The 13,420-nt window shown below is 36.3% G+C and overlaps 1 protein-coding gene across 1 annotated transcript in view; it reads left to right on the forward strand.

Moving 5' to 3' along the window:
- Positions 1 to 8,578: 8,578 nt before the first annotated feature.
- TDRD3 (tudor domain containing 3) overlaps positions 8,579 to 13,420 on the forward strand; it is a gene marked incomplete at its 3' end in the record, with an annotated part of 32,211 nt that continues 27,369 nt past the window's right edge. The window contains exons 1-2 of the mRNA XM_010190373.1: positions 8,579 to 8,657; positions 10,878 to 10,943. The remainder of the gene's footprint in view (positions 8,658 to 10,877; positions 10,944 to 13,420) is intronic.

A 13,420-nucleotide genomic window follows, 5' to 3' on the forward strand; every position in this document is an offset into this window, starting at 1 on the left:
GAGCAAGCATAGAGCCTTAGGTTTCTCATGATTGTGCTACTGGAAGTGTTGTGCTGCCAGTCTCATAATATTTTTTTTTAAACCTTCTTGTGTTTAAATAAAATAATAAAATTGTATTCTTAGTAGTAGAAATTGTATAGAAGAAAATAGACTTGCAGAAAGCATGCATCATACTGCCTTTCTCACTGTGGTAGGTACTATGAACACCTCACTGATGCAAGTGTTAAAATGGCCTAAAATGCATGTTCTCTGCTTGAATGTATGCTGAAAACTTGCTTTTGATACTTAATCTTTGGAACAGAGTAATTTCAGGTAGACTGGAGGAGAATAAAAAACCAATACATTTACCAGTAATTAGAAGAGTGGTGTGTGGGTCTGGGGAGGTGTGAGAATGACTGACTGTCAGACTCACCTAATAATAGACTAATACCTCTGTTTGCATGTCAAACATATTAAAGGATAATTATAAAACTATCACTGGTTACTCAGGCTTTTGTATAAAAATAGTCCTTGTCTTTTGGAAATGGATGAGAAGCTGAGTTGGTAAAGGTGACTAAAAAATCATGTCATAAATATGGATTTCAACCAACTGAAAATGAGCCAGCAGTGTGCCCAGGTGGCCAAGAAGGCCAATGGCATCCTGGCTTGATTAAGAAATAGTGTGGCCAGCAGGAGTAGGGAAGTGATTGTAATTTTTTTCTTTTCCTTTCCTCTGAGCATTTTCTGTGCTTTCCTTAGGTCGTGATTTCACTGATGAAATAGATTTTACAGCTAGGTAATTAACTTATGATTGCTTCTCCACATTTGAAAAAAAGGGCAGGGGCCAGGAGTGAGAGACTTTCATCTTTTACTGTTTAATGTAAGAAAACCCTCTTTTTTGTTTGTTTTGCTGTAAAAATACATTGGTTTTCTTAGCTGGTGTTCTTATTGAAAGTCAATTGTCATAGACATCTGAGAGAGGCTCGGGCCGTAAGTTTTGTCAGCAAAATGTGTGAGAAGTTGAGTTTGGGAATGCATATTTTATGAATTCCGTTTTGGGGCTTCAGCTTGACCTGGGTTGGAGGCTGCACTTAAGGCAGTGGTGTATTCCCAGGAGTGAAAAGTTAGGCAGCTGGGATGCAACTTTAACTGCTTCTGCAACTGAGGTGCTGCAGTGGCTGTGCAGCAGCTTTAGGAATGTCAGTAATATTTTAAAGATAGACATAAGTATCTTGGTGTCTGTTCATCTAAATGCTTACCTAGCTGCAACTAAATTCTGTTGTTCTTAGTGTGCTTTCTGGATGGCGCAAATAGGTTTTTGCTAGCATAATTCTACTTAAAGCTTAGTGAGTTTTCAATAGTGATATAATACAGTACATTCTGTTGTTTTTAACATTTTGGATTTACATCTTTGAGGAGTAAAATAGTGGAATAGTTTAGATTAACTTCCTGTAAGGCAATTATAAAACTGGTTTGACCGTATTAGAAAGAATGATTATGAGTGGTTGGCTGTCAAAATCTGAGGCTGCTTGAAGGCATCTTCTAGGTCAAGCTTTATTTTAAACACCTGGATGATGGAGCATGAAGTACAAAGCTTAAACACAAATTAAAGCTGCTTAGGAGTGTGAAGCTGTGAGTGCTCAGGGTCAGAGTTCAAACTGATTTTGAATTAGAGAAGTGTTAGGTGAACAAAAATACATTTGGATAGCAATAATCATTGGTATAAGTACCAAGATATAGAGGAAGATACACCTGATGCAGAAGATACAGAGCACGATGGACTAGATGACCTTTAAAAGTCCCTTCCAACCCAAAACAAGCTATGATTTTGTGTCTTTAAATGTGATTGCAAAAAGGAAAAGCACAGGTTCTTCTCTATAGGTGTGGAGAAAACAAGAGGTAGGAGAAGTCAGTGCAGCAAGGCTAAATGTTGGCAAAAAGTTCACTTTTCTGGGTAACAGAATATTAACAGTAAAATTGCCAAGAATGCCACCGAATCTGCATTTGTCGTTCCTTACAGTCGTTTGCCTTGTGGATAAAGGAACAATTGGCTCTAATTTTGGCAAGGCTTTTGAATCTTTCTAAAATCTTTTCTATTCTTTTTCACTCTTAAGTTTCATTATTTTGTCTGGTGGTTTATGTAATACTACATTATTTAAATACAAAGCTCAGAAGTTGAAGGAAAGAACAGTGTCTGTTGGCTTCCCAGTATTGTTAGGCAGGTTATAGGGTATGAAGAAGCCTTCTTTAAAATCTGATTTTTGTATTTAGGATAATAATGTTTGAATATGTGCTGTGTTTGCTTGGGTTTTTTTTTTAAACAGCTTTTATGATAGCCCTTCAGTAAAATTTGTAACATTGCAGTGTAATTCCTTTATGCCAGTGAAATTCAGCAGAATGTTCTGAAGCCCTATTAGGAGAACTCCAAGTTTTTAAAATAGCTAATACAGGAGATGTGGTTCTCCTGTCGTGGAACAATACTGGCACCCAGCGGTGGCCTCATACTACTGCGTTCTTTGAAGTTGCACACTGCTTTATTGCTAAAATTATTCTCTTCTTTTGTGGTGTTACAAAGTATGAGAAATATGAAAGCTCTCTGCAGGTTTTTTTTTCCTTTTAAACCTTTATCTTTTATGTGGTATGGTTGTATAAATCTGCTTTCTTAGTGAAGTAATGGAAGGAACATTCTGATTTCTGCATACACGCATTGAAAACAGCTATATAAAATTTACAACTTTGACAGTGTTACATGTGGCTGGCACTGAAATACAGGAGGTACTGTTAGCACAGGTTGCATTTGCTGCTAATATCACAGTGATTCTGTGAAGAGTTGTGAGTCTGAAATGCATACATTTTATAGAGCAAGTTTATTAATATTAATTTTCCTTATTTACTTCTTTCCTTAAAGCCTCTTCTTAATAAAATGTTAATGGTGGAGTTGATAGAAGACAGTTACAGAGGATTTCTAGAAAAATATAATATGGATAGAAAAAGGATTGAAGATTGAAGATTTGTGTTTGTGTATGAACTGTTAATTACAAATAGAGAGAACATGCTTTTCAAGAAAGCTGCTTATGACAAATAAATATTAGAAAAGTTGTTTACTTGGTGGATTTAATTCTAAAATAAAGCTCTTATTTTAAACCTTTTAAAGTGTGTGTGTGTATGTGTGTGTGTGTGTGTGTACGTGTGCAGATCTGCAGATCAAGTATTTGAGCCAGCAGTATAAAGCAGACAAACTAAAATGCAGCTTCCTTTGATACTGCCGATTTCTTCAGGGTTTCAGACACGGGTGGTAGTAGTGTAGCAGTAACAGAAGTCTGTCTGTTTAGACCACGTCAGGTGTAATCTGCTCTTGATGAAGTAAAGCAGAAGATAAAATGAGAGATGTAGAGACACAGTTGAGATTGGTACTAGAGAGCTGTAGCTGTTAGCAATGGGAAATAACAAAAAGAAGAATGTGCACACCTATAATGTGCAAAAGTGGGTTATTAAATTGATATCATACTTGATGTGAAGACGCAGTGGAAAAGTAGCTCTGCCTGTCACTGATGTAATGTGTTTTTCTGTGTATTACAAAGGAAGAATTACTGAAACCTCTTTTTCATAGAAGCTTACAGAGAACATTTTGACAGAAAAATTGCAGATTTGGATTTTTATGTGAATGTTTCACATAGGAAATGCTGATTCATTACTAATGGCTTTGTTTTAATGTTTCCTTTGAAGGTAAGGTGAGAATCTGAATGCTTTCTAGGAGACGTTCGTCTGACAAAAGCTGTTGCTAAGAGAACTGTGCTGCTACCCTCTCAGATGAGTGGAGCTGGGGCAGGGGGAGGAATAGGTGCCCCATATCCCTCAGGTTTCTGCAAGCAAAATGTGGAAGAATTGCAGTAGAAGCATTTGTTTTCCTCTCTCTTTTGGTCTCCTTTCCCAAGAGAATACTCCACAAAAAAACCATCTCAAAAATTTGCAGCACCTTTGTGCCCATTTGCTCAGAAACTGTCTGTCTGTCTTTTTTTTTTTAATTTGTATTAATGTTCAATGGCCATAAAATCCCTATGTGACTCATGCAGCATTACTTGCTATAATTCCTTTGAAATCAATTGAATTATTTGCATTGCTTCCATTTTTAAATTTGGGATTGTGAAAGACATATTGTGAAAGAGAGAAGTCTAGTGAGCACTTTTTTCCTTGGAAACCAAGGCTGGTTGCAGTGTACATTATTCTGGTTACCAATCCTCACAGAGAAGATTTCAGTGTGGTTTTTTCTGTATTGTATGGTAAGGAAAGTTTCATTGCTGCCAGTGGTCAGCTGCTGGCTTGCCTTTGACTTCTTAGCCTTGTGGAGCTTGGCTGCTTCAACCTCTGTGCTTCTTACCCATTTGTTTTATCATTTATTTATTTGCTCCTTCACCTTAAGCAAAAGTGCATAATTCTGAAACGTTTGTTTATGGGAGAGACGAAGGGAAATGGCTTGATTGTGGCAGCAGCATTTCTGTGCCGGGTTATTCCCTGTGCAAGCAAGAATTAGGAAGGACGCTACTGGTACAGCACTGCCAGGTACCTCTTGTGGATTGTGAGCTCGTGAGCAGCTTCCAGCAGCGTGGTCTGCTTCATGGGTGGTTTAAGATTGCTTCTTACTCCTTGACAGTAGGAAATGTGTTGGATTAATGTAATAGGATCACGTTGTAGCTCACCTTTCATTGTCTAAGGTTGTGATGGGTCATGGTGTTTTGCAAAATGAGCAGAATGGGTAATGCAGATGTTGTGAGACACTTGAAGGATTATAATAGAGACACAGAGCTCCAGGGCTGCTCTCTCTGACTCCAGAGGAGGTTTTTGCTGTCTTTGGTTCTGTTCAGGGTCAGATTTTTTTTTTTACCCTCATCTAATAGCGAGAACAAAAAGATTGAGTGGCCTTAAGCTGTAAAGGTCCTACCTACAGCATATCACATGCCCTTATTAAGATAGAAAAGGGGACTCTTTTTCCTTTGAAGCCTGGAAAAAGAATTTCAGACTTAATAATCTGTGTGTTGTAAGGGGAAGGATTACGCCAGCTGAAGAGTTAATTTTGCCTGTTGTAACTCCCTTTTTATGCTTGAGAGATGTAGATATACTTCTGTATAAATAAGTTTTTTTTTAATTCTGAAAAACACTGATTTAATTTTTTCTGAAATAATATGTGGGTCTCTAGCAGGAAGTATTCAAAACTAAAACTTGGGTAGATCTTACAGAAGATTGTATGGACAAAGAGTAAAAAATAATTTATTTTAGGTAAGAACTTTCTGTAAGGTTGCAAAGAAAATCTAAATGAATATTTGGAGTACTTGTTGCTGTATAGAGTAGTCTCAGTAAGAATGATATTAGAGCAAAATACAAAAGACTGACTTGATATACAGTAGTTCCAGGCTCCTATTAAAGAAGGAGAAATGTGTCTTTTGGCTACTTCTGGTGTAGAGTGTTTCCTGGTTGCAGTTTGTTTCCTGATCAGTTCACCAATTCCTGGCCATTTCTAATGCAATCTGAGCTTTTGTATCCTGTTGCACAGGAGCACCACCTGACATGTTTTTTGAAACCTCTGTTAAGTTTGAGGGGTTTTTTTTGCCCCTGTGTAAGTTCTTCAGGATAGTTTTGCTGAGGTAGTTGTTGATTTGATCTTCTTGAAAGTAATTTTGATCCTGGGAATTGTTCCAATAGATTAAGTTATTTGTGCTTTCATGTAATAAATATAAAAACCAAACCAACCAACCTTGAACTATAAAATATCCCCCTGCATTGATGTTCACAGATTTCTATTTTTTGAAGGCTATTTTAAGAATGATGTAAATCAGTCTTCTGCTGAAAAGCTTTAGTGTTTGCTTAAATCAAACTACCAGATGTCCCCAGTGGCATTTCGTGGTTGGTGCCTCTGTTACGTTGGCAGAGATTTCAGTCAGGTGGGCAATGTTTCTGCTAAGTGCTGTTGCTTCAGTTAGCGCAAGTCAAAAATGAATAGTCTTTTCCAGTGGGTTTCTCTTTATCCTTCTGTCTCCAAAGTAATGAGACAAACTAAACTGAAAATTTATGTATAAATTTATATATAAAAAGTTATAAACTGCAAATTTTGATTAAACAAGAGTGGAATTTTGACAGCTGTGATTCAGTCTTCACTTTGAAGTGGGAAAGTAAAACATGACTCAGCAGTGAATTTTGTGATAGCAGAATTAATCAATAAAATGTTTTCTTTCTTGCTGGAAAATAGTGCTTACATCTAAATACTGGGCTAAGTAACTCCATTGGAGAGCTGCAGCCCTACTAGCTTTAGTAGACTTGAAAAATGATTTCATTTACGTTAGAAGCAGAAGAGGAGGAATCTTTCCATAATTCGCCTAACCATCTAAAACTTAGTTTATGGATTTTGTACTCCCCCTAACCCTTGGTGCTGAACTTGTATTCAGTTTTCTGCTGAAGATGACAAAAGGTAATCTTTATGAAGTCTGCTGCTGTAATTAAATCACAGTTGAAGCCTTGAGAGTAGGGCAGTGCCTGTAGGACGTATCTGTTCCTGTTTCCTCTGGCACGGAATGGGAATGCTGATCTGCTTCACCTTCTGACTCCAGCTAACGAGATCCATCTGCTAATTCACAGCTGTTACCCGAATCTTCACAGGTCGTGGTACTTGAGCTCAGAGTTGCTCAGCTGGGAAATTCTGTATTCCCATGCAAGCCACCAGATCTTCCCACCTTATTCTTTTCAAGCACTTGCCTTTTATGTATAAAAAAAGATTTTCTTTTTATGTCCTTAAAAATGCACTTTTTTTCCCCCATTCAGTGCATCTGAGTTTTGGGTTGTTTTGGTTGGGTGTGGAGTTCGTTTGTTTTTGTGGTGGTGGTCTGGTCCCTCAGGGTTTGCTGTGTGTCTGTGTCCAACTTAGACTCTTGATGGGATCTGACTGTTCAGGTTAGAGCACAACTGGGATCATTAATTAGACCGGGGATGCTGGCTGGGCTGAAGAAGGTGAGGTTAATGTTAACCTGGGCTAGAATCAAAAAGGTCTCTCACGTGTACTTCTGATGTTTTGCCTTGGTTACATTACACAGAATCACAGAATCACAGAACGTTAGGGCTTGGAAGGGACCTCAAAAGATCATCTAGTTCGAGGCCCTGCCAGAGCAGGAACACCTAGATGAGGTTACACAGGAAGGCGTCCAGGCGGGTTTTGAATGTCTCCAGAGAAGGAGACTCCACAACCTCTCTGGGCAGCCTGTTCCAGTGCTCTGTCACCCTCACTGAGAAGAAGTTTCTTCTCAAATTTAAGTGGAACCTCCTGTGTTCCAGCTTGTGTCCATTACCCCTTGTCTTATCATTGTTTGTCACCGAGAAGAGCCTGGCTCCATCCTCGTGACACTCACCCTTTAAATATTTATAAACATGAATGAGGTCTCCCCTCAGTCTCCTCTTCTGCAAACTAAAGAGACCCAGCTCCCTCAGCCTTTCCACATAAGGGAGATGCTCCACATTGCAGATGAAATTTTCTTTAAAAAGAGAAGGATTTCTTGAAGCACTCAAGAATATTTATTTGTAATATTTGCTGATATATATTAAGCTTTCTTTCTTAAGTAATTTTTTTTATTCTTTGGAGAATCATGATTTCTTGGTAGCTGGTTATTTCAGTGTTGTTTGGGCAAGTACTGTCATACTGTCTTTCAGACTGAGTATCTAGCAAATATCAATTATTTAATGGTTGCTGTGATGTCTTTAAATAATCCGAAGAGCTGTGCAGAGAAGGCAGATTGCTACATAAAAATGAAAACTGGGGCTTCGAGTAGGAAGTACTAGGCAAAATGTATAAGAAATGTCTCAATTTCTGACCACTCAAGTTAAAATTATACTTTTTTTTCTCTTTAAGTGTTTTTTTTTCCCTGAGGTTAAGAGTTGATTGGCTGAATCTGCTTAAAACTTCTTTAGTTTTCAGATGAACAAATTTATTGTATGCTCACAGAAAATTTTTACAAAAAGATACTGATTGTGGAATACCCCCATGTAGGTCACAAATGCTATTTCCAAATGTGTTTGTGGAGGAGGTTTTCTATTCCTATTTAAACTTTTTCAACATACTTGACTATTGACACTGTAGTGCGCTCCTGTTTTTACTGGTTTCTTTGTAGCCCTGGCAAGCAAAAATACATTTTACAGGATGGCAATGTTATGTGCCCCAGCACTTGAAGGCTTAACTGTATAGCCTTGCTCTTTAGAAACAAATGTGGTGGTCTGTGTTATGTGTGGGATGGTTGATTTTGAAACCAAGTTCCTACAATTTTGAGGGGAGGTGGGCACAAGGAGCATAGTGTTACCCTTTTCATGTAATCAAGGTGATGGCTATTGTGACTTTGTAGTAGAGCATTTGTTTGTTTGTTTAGAAATGATGGAAGAAGAAATCTTGTAGTCTAATCTCAGTGTAAGGGAACTGATTTCATGTAGTCATTTTCCAAGTATTTTTAAATCTATGCTTTACGAAAGATACAAACTAAATAAAATTATCATATATACAGAAGACGTTTGTCTAGTAGATGCATCATATGACGTTCTAATATATATTTTTTTTCTTTATCAGGTATCTTTCAGATGAAGGAATTGAAGCTTGCATAAGTTCCTCTGAAAAAGTCAATACAAATGACATTATCCTAGTTGCTCTTAATGTAAGTTATGATTGTGAAAACGTTTTTCTAACAAATCATGCTCAAAATGATAAAACTAATGGCTCAAATTTAGCTTTGTGTGGCTAATTGAGTGTACAGTTGTCTCTGTAATTTATGTAAAGGATGCAGTATGTGTCTCTCTCCTTGCATATACAAGTTGTGAGTTTTGTTTGGAAATAACACCTGTTCCAAACTCTGCAACCTGAGGGAGAAGAATGAACAAAATTTACAGTACAAAATTATTTTTATGTTTATGAAATGTAAATCTAAAGTGAAAGTACTTTAAACCAACCACTGTTGGTTTAAGAAGATACTCTGAAAAGAATATCACCTCTGCTCCTTTCCTTTTTTCTTTGAAGAGTGTGTGTGGTCATTCATATGTATGCATGTAATGAATCTGAAAATAAGCTAAGCAAAATTGTAATGCAAAGGTGCAAATAATGTAATGAAAAGCATGCAGAGGGTAAGCATTTGGTTTCTGGATTGTAGTAACATTCCTCTATCTATCTCTCTCACTCTATCTGAGAATGCATTACTGTTTTATAGAAAAAAACAAGATACTTCCAAGTTGCTTGGTATTAACCTGAATGTAATTATATGCTGTAGCAAGTACTAATACAATCATTTGTGCATGTATGTGTTGTATCTAGTTTGTTTGATAATGAAAATAGAATAAACCAAAAATGTTGTGCAAGCACTCCAAAGCCAGTTCTAATTGCTTATCAATATCTCTGCCATTAAGCCTGTTGTTCTGGTGCCCAGAAGATGAAGTTGCCTGTTGGACAAGTAAGGAATGGCAGCGTGGCTTGAATAACAGGATAGCAGTGAATTCAGCTTGTACCTCTTACAAGTTTTCAAATTCTTTCTTTGGCTGCTAGAGATGTGTTTCAGGCAAAAGAAACCAAGAAGTCTGCTGGCCTTTTTCTTTGGTGTTGAATTGCTTAAATAAGTATGAAATAGACATAAATACACCTTCAGTGCTTCAGATGTTTTTGTTTTGTATAAGATAAACCTTGCAAAGGGTTTATAAAAGTTGTGTCTGCTTCCTGCTGTTGTGATTGCAAAGCACCTTGCTGGAGACTTGTCCATTATATGGATACGGAGCAGACGGGGACAGTTGATGGTTGTCTGCGTGCTGCTCAGAGATAAATAACTGGCAGATGACAGATCAGCTCCCTCAGGTGGGCTCGGATTGAAAACTGAATGTGCTTTCTTATCACTGTTTATGGCTATCCTGTGCAACAGAAAGTGGCTTGAGCACTTATCCACTCTATATATCCTCAGAGTAAATTCACTAAAAGAGCATCCCTGCAGTTCATTTTGTATTTGTAGGGTTCTAATGTTTCTTGTTTGCAGTGTTTTAGATATTAAAATACAGTGCTGCTCAGTTCTAGATCAGTCCACTGGCATATATTAATGGCAAGGTAGTGTACAAGTCCTAATAGTAATTACATTTAGCCCTTCTTCTTTTGGCAGTGTTTATGATCATAATAAATAGGGATGGTTTTCAGCTTCAGTGCAGTAATCTGCACCAGTGCTTTCTACTTAAAGCAGACGTATTTCAAGCAGAGTTTAGAGAATGTAGGTGTCTTATGCTGCGCTGCTGTGCTTTATTATTTTTCTTAACACATGTAAATGCGCTGAAAATCTAATGTGTAAAATTTAATTAGTGTTTATGGCTGTGTTGCATGGTTGCTGAATAGTGTCTTGAAACTGTGTGCCTCACTTTGAGAAGGAGTAATCAGACTTTTAAGTTAAAAAGCATTTAATGGAAATACGATGTAAGCTTTTATTGCAGGTGTAATTGCAAAAATAATCTTAACCTTTTATGAATGTTTTGTGCATCTAAACCCACACAAACTAATAATGCTTTTCTCTAAATGCCAGATGGAGAGTAAAGGAAGTCTATTAAAGTCTATTAATCCTCCATTGTCTAATAATTAAACATTACTGACTCATTTCATTTCATCTGAAGTAGTCTAGTTTTCTTTGAAAATGTGCTTAGAACAAGAATATAACTTAAAAAGCAGAAGGATTTATTTGGTGAACTCTTAGTTGTTGATTTTTTTCATTGTATGCAGTTAGAGGGACTTTTTAAATAGTCTGTTAATAGTTGGCATTATGGAAGAAATACCCTTCTTTTTCCTATTTTATGATAATAATTTGTTTGAAACAGAATGTCTTAGGTTAATACTTTCTTGTCTTCTGTATTAATTTCAGACAGATTTAAGAACTATTGGCAAGAAATTCCTCCCCAGTGACATCAATGGTGGAAAGGTGGAAAAGGTAGACAATATTTTTACTTAAATTTCTTTATGTTCTGTAATTTCTGTGTGATGACAGCCTTCTATGGTCCTTTAGTCTAGTTTTGTCATTATTTCACATACAAAAGAACTCAATATGTTTTTTGGAGGTATTACTTAAAAAAAAAATTAAAAAATAAAGGTGATATGAAACTGATTGTTTACTTGTTTGGGTTTCTGGATGACAAGCTGTTCAAAACTCTTCAGTGCTCAGATCATTTTTTGCCACCTAAAATAATTTGATTTAGTTGTTTCTTATATCTATGATTTTAATCTTTCTTACTCTTTGGTGTCCTGTTTCTGTAATACAGAAAACAAGCAAAATAATTGCTTTTTGTTTCATCTGGGTTTGCACTGTTCATTTCTCATTTGCTTAGAGTATTACTGAATTTTTCATTTCAGATCATGTAATATTCACAAGGTCCAAATGTGTTTGATTAAATGTAATGCTCCAGTGTGCTAAGGTGGCATGTGTGGTAATGCCTGCTGTTTTGCTGTTGACACGATTTCAGTTCAAAGTGACTTTACTAGTACTGTTATTCAGAGTTTTATTGAGTTGGGGTGTGATTTCTTTAGAGATAGTTGTTCAGTTTTCATTCATCACTTGACAATATACCTGCTAGCTTGCCCATTTCCTTTAGAGAGAGTGTTTTCTAAATTTCTGTTTTAATTTTCTAGTTCAAGTGATCAATTAAAGGTAGGAGGGTCACTAATTTTCTTTGATAGACGTTATAGATGAGAATCTACTTCCATGCTTTAAAATGTGTTCTTCCAGTTCAGCTGCTCAAGTCACCACTTGGGTTTTTCATGTTTCTCAGCTGAAACTAGAGATGATGCAGTCGTGCCATTTGTTTCCAGAAAATACAGAACCTTTGCACAAAAATGAGGGATGTGTGCTTGAAAACTGTGATGGTTTGTGCTTTGAAATACTTGTGAGATAACAGCTTCCCTTTCAGGGAAAACCTGCACCGGTACACACACAAATGCATCTGTGTTTTGTAAAACTGAACATCTTAGAAAATGAAAAGGTGAGAAACATCTAGTTGTAGTATAATTTTCGAGAATCCCTATTAAACTTGATGCTGTCCCTCAAATAGTGTTTGTTCAAGCAGAAAAAGAATGTGTTTGAGAATGACTCCTGTTGATCGTTTTTAGCCCAAATTATTGGGTAGTGTACTGAATCATTGCTTTCTTTTTTGAGTAAAATAAAGCAAATCTGACTACTTAGCAAGTGCTGCTGTTCAGCTTGCAATGTGTGCAAACATTTTTATGTTACAGAGCTATGATAAAGGAGAGTATTTGCTTTGTGAAGTAAAGGATACAGTTGACAGGAGTGACTTGTTAATATAATGTCTCAGTAGAAAGTAGTCATTTGTGGCCTAGATATGCTTCAGCAAACAGTAGAAATAATATGCTATTACTGTTCCTCTCACACAAAACTAGGATCAGTATTATTTATCTGTATCTTGAGAACATATGATATATTTCCATCTTGCATAGAAAGCAACTTTATTTTGTAGTGTTGGTATAATAGGAAATATTTGCATAAGAGATGGCATAGGCTCCTAGTGTGAAACAGCATGGGTGTTTGACCATTATAGGTGGTTATTAACTTCAGTCACTAATATGCAGAAATGTTTTACTCACTTATTTATATCTGTATTTTGTATGGTTTTAAAAAAAATCAATATTACCAGCAGTAACCACAAGATGGCCACATTTGCATAGGATTTGAAAAAGCTGTTTCCATCTAGATGAGTATATACCATAAATACACGTTAAGTATTTTACCATAAATAGTTTTTAAGTGTTTTTAATTGAATAAAAATGCAAAAAATACAAAGTTATAATGTAAAGTTTAGTGATGATGTTCCAATTAAGTTATAACTGGTATTCTTTTGAGTGTTTTTGTTCCATTACAATAGAAACATTCATTCCAGAAGAAACATTTCTAAAGGTTTTAATTTCTGAGCTCAGAGAAGAGCTTTCTGAGTACTGACAGAGTGATGGTAAGCAGTTGGAACACAAGTTGCCAGCGATTCTAATTACACTTCCTAATTTTTATCTCGTTATGTTAATAAAATGAACTGTGCTTTGTTGCCTTTTAGTGTCTCTTTGATTATGGATTTTGGTTTCCTACAGGCTTTATTTTATTTTTTTAAAGTTTTTATTTTTAGTTTTTATTTTTTTTTATTTTTATTTGTTGTTTTTGAATGCTTTTTTAAAAAGGATGATCAGATTTGCTGTTCCAGTTACAACTGAACTGCATTTAAAAAAACCCTTCCAGTCTTGAGGTGCGATCTTTTACCTTCCAGTGAGAGTGATTGCTACATCAAATCTCCTGATGTAACTGCATTTGAAACTGCATATGCTAGAAGTTATGCTACGTATCTTCAGTTGTTTATTTGTTTCCCATTGAGATGGTTTTGACAAGACCATGCGTGCGGTAGCGCTGACAGA

Source organism: Mesitornis unicolor, unplaced genomic scaffold, assembly GCF_000695765.1.
Source record: "Mesitornis unicolor isolate BGI_N332 unplaced genomic scaffold, ASM69576v1 scaffold4208, whole genome shotgun sequence".
Lineage (NCBI taxonomy): Eukaryota > Metazoa > Chordata > Aves > Mesitornithiformes > Mesitornithidae > Mesitornis > Mesitornis unicolor.